This window comes from Alexandromys fortis, unplaced genomic scaffold, assembly GCF_014885135.2.
Source record: "Alexandromys fortis isolate MF-2015 unplaced genomic scaffold, M_Fortis_MF-2015_v1.1 scaffold_286, whole genome shotgun sequence".
Taxonomy (NCBI): domain Eukaryota; kingdom Metazoa; phylum Chordata; class Mammalia; order Rodentia; family Cricetidae; genus Alexandromys; species Alexandromys fortis.
The window spans coordinates 37,640-41,268 of record NW_026068365.1 but is presented as its reverse complement, the minus strand read 5'-3'; the positions used below and the strand labels follow the sequence as shown (position 1 = coordinate 41,268).

General features: G+C 36.7%; 1 pseudogene; it reads left to right on the top strand.

Moving 5' to 3' along the window:
* The first annotated feature begins 2,157 nt into the window (after positions 1-2,157).
* Positions 2,158-3,303, top strand: LOC126495444 (thymosin beta-15A-like; annotated as a pseudogene).
* The last annotated feature ends 326 nt before the right edge of the window (positions 3,304-3,629 follow it).

Here is a 3,629-nt window from a genome sequence, read left to right as displayed (position 1 = left end):
ATATACATACATACATGAACCCATGGAGACTCTGGTTTATTTTAACTTAGCCAGTGTCCAATTAAGCATAAGTACTTCCCATTTCTTTCTTTTTTTTTGTTAAAACTTATATTTACTTATTTACTTTGGTTTTTAAGACAGGATTTCTTTGTCTGTACTCAAGTGACTAGTCATGCTATGCCCTGGAATAAAATTTCAAACATAATTTTCTGGAAGATAGCCTAGCTAAGCAATAAGAGATTTCTTTGAGTTGATTTTTGTAAAACAAGATTTAGTAGAGCCAAATATGATGTATGTTTAATAAAATGGTATTATTACAAAGTTTTTATCACCCATGGGGCAGTTCTCCCTGAATTAAGTTACTAAAAATAAATTTGTTAATAGTAAATTTGATTGAATAAATGTTGTGAGAAAGTATTACTAGCCCAATGACTCCTCTCTCATCTCAGTTCCCATACAGTAGAAAATATTTGTCTTTTTTTTTTTTTTTTTTTCTGAGGTAGGATCTCACTATGTAGCTCTGGCTGTCCTGGAGCTAACTATGTAGACCAGGCTGCTTTCTTTGTGCTGGGAATAAAGGACTGTATCACTCTGTCTATCTAAAATATGTATATTTTTAGATGGTAATGATTTCCAACTGTTAAACAAGGAGGTGGATACTATCATAAAGACTTTGTCCTTACTATCAAATACAGTCTAAATACCTACATTTTTTTTAAGCACAGAGGTTCTAAAATTGAACAAAGTCTAACACCGACAAAACTAAAAGCTGGGGAGGGGGCATAGCAAGCCAGGGGCTGCTGACCAATCATAGAGGCCTTGTATAACACAAGGCTGTGGAGTCACAGAGGGATGGGCAGGGCATGGGGCGTGGCATCCTGTGTCACGTATAAATTCAGGGCTGTGCTAGGCCACACCAGTGTGATACACTAGCTAGTAGGACACTCATCTGTTGATTTAACAGGCACCTTGGATGGAACAAGTGAGAACTTGGTGCCCAGGAGGACCAAGCAAGATGCAGCCTGCAGACATTCAGGCAGTAGTACTTTGTGGCTGAGGGAATCCCATTTCGAAGCCCACTTCATAGTGGCTTTGTTTTCCGTGTTGCTGCCTGGAGAGGATCCTGAGGGTCCCACCTTAGAAGGTCCAAGGGGACAGGTAACTCCTAAGAAAGGGCAAAGGCCAGGAGTATAGTTGAGGCATGCACAGGGGAGTAGGGGGCGATCATTTAGGTTTTGTTCTCATCCCTTTGTCTTTTAAGCTGGGCACTGGACAGTGACAAGTTATTTGTAAATGGCACAATTCAGACAAATGACCCTACCCCGCCCTGCAGTTATAAATGTGTGAATCCCAATTTCCCCCTCTTTGAGATTGGTGATGTTCACCTGGTAAAACAGGGTCTTAGGATACCCTTGACTGAAAGGGTTTGAGACATGGAAGCTTCGGAGCTAGGGGGTGGGGTGGGGTAGAGGGCTCTCTAGTCTACCCTGGTCACTAGATTGTGTCCTAGCCCTGCTAAGGCAGAAGCACGCATGGGCTGAAGAGCTCTGCCTTCTTATCTTTGGAAATAGGACTCAGCTGTATTTGGCGTTCCTCATTCTACTAAAGCTTTTGAGTCTTGATCTTAAATAGTAACTTTTCTTTTTCTTTTACACAATCACTAAGGTTACAAGAAGGTATTATGAGATTTATAATTGGCAACGACTAGGTTAAACCCTTTCCTGTCTTGTTGCAGTGTTCTAATATACTGACTTTAGTCATTAAATAGAAATTAGTACAGTGCTGTATGCCTCTATTTTAGTGTGTGATACTCACCAACATTCCCAAATAACTGACTGGAAGGTGAAGATGCTCATTTTACCTTTGCTGAGATTTTAAAATCAGGCTTTTATTTTCCTCTGGGTTTCTAGAGTATCTTAGTTTCTGGAGCATCTTCATCTGCTGTTATTTGCTGCCACCAGAAATGTGCTAATGCTTTGCAATCAGAGTACCCTAAGAAAACGTGACTTTCTAAGATTGGTTGTTTCCTTGTTGAAAATCTCTGGGCAAAATATTTGTTGATATTTTGAATTTTTATGAATTTTTAATTATTATTCCTAATCTGATCATAGTTCTAGTAGGTCACTTTTTGTTGTTGTTGTTGTTCTTTCAATCAAAATGAGTGACAAACTGGATATGTCAGAAGTTGAAAGATTTGACAGATCAAAATTCAAGAAAAGTATTACTAAAGAAAAAAAATATACTTCCATTGAAGGAAAGTAAGTCATGGAGGTTTCTAGTTGAGAGGAACAGTGATGAAAGTTGGCAAAGTCAGTTAACAAACTTATGCTCTATTAAAATTGCAAAAACCTAAGTAATAGTAAGATAATTTGATAATTAATGCAGCAATTAATATATCAAGTAGTTGTGTTTTTACTTAGATAATGTACATGGATTGCATGATAATTTGTAGTAGTAATGGTATCATAGATCCATTTCTTCTTACAAAATTACTAAAATTACATGAAGGTTAATTTTGGAATATTGGATATGTCATTATATGTATCTCGATTTTGCCCAGGTTTTATTTTAATGTAAATATTAGACATTTTCAGGATGCAATAGTTTCAATCTATGCTTTCATACATAAAATCCGTGCAACCTGTAGTTTAGGTTTTCTAGAAATAGTTATAAAATAAGGTGAAAGACTAAGTTTGGAGTTTGTATTTGTTCCAGCTTCCCAGATTCAAAGAATCAGTTTGTTGTTCAGAATAACAACCTCCTGGAGAAACTAAAAGTGAACTTTTAAAAGCTGAGTGGCATTTTTGTCTTGTCAGCTTTAATTGAGAAGTCAAGAATTCAAAAATCATCTGAAAAGATGAAACTTCCTAGTTGTATAAATACTTCCTAGTTGTATAAGGATAAAACCAAACAAAATTCTTACTTACTCCTCATTCCTAGAACATTCTGTGGACAATATCAATATTTTAATCTATTACTTAAATATAAACTTTATATAGAGAGAATATATAGATTATTGTAAGTCTTCAGGTGCTCTAATACATACACACCTCCACTATGAGGATAAGTGGTTATGGCTTTTGCATTCTAAGGCATGTTTATCAGACTTCAGTGACTTATTAAAGCTATTTTGTAGAAGAAACTTAATTTTAAGAAAACCAAAAATGAAAGAAAGAAAAAAAAGAGGAAAATTCCTTTTATTGTGTTTTTCTTTCCCTAGCCATCCAACAAGAGAAGTTTGAAAAAAAAAAAAAAAAAAAACTATGTGTTTTTGTAAACCTATGTGTTTCTAGAGATGCATGACAATTGCTGATTGCCTCTTGCCTATACCTGCTAGTTAAATGTTAATCAGTACACAGTTAAGCAGTAATCAGGAACAGGCATTCCCTTTATTTTTAAACTTCCTCATTGATGAACAAATTACAGATGGCTGTTGTTGGATGTTTGCTCAAAAGTGAGAACCCAGCCCTCTAACACCCCTATATCCAAGGAGTCTAGGATGATTTGAGGCATCACCCAAGTCCCTGGCATCCACGCTAAGCCCTTTCCCTCTGAGAGTTGCCTTGGTTCAGATTCCACCTCTGGGAAGCCTGCCAAGTGCTGACCCCTTTCCAGAAAGGGTCAGGACC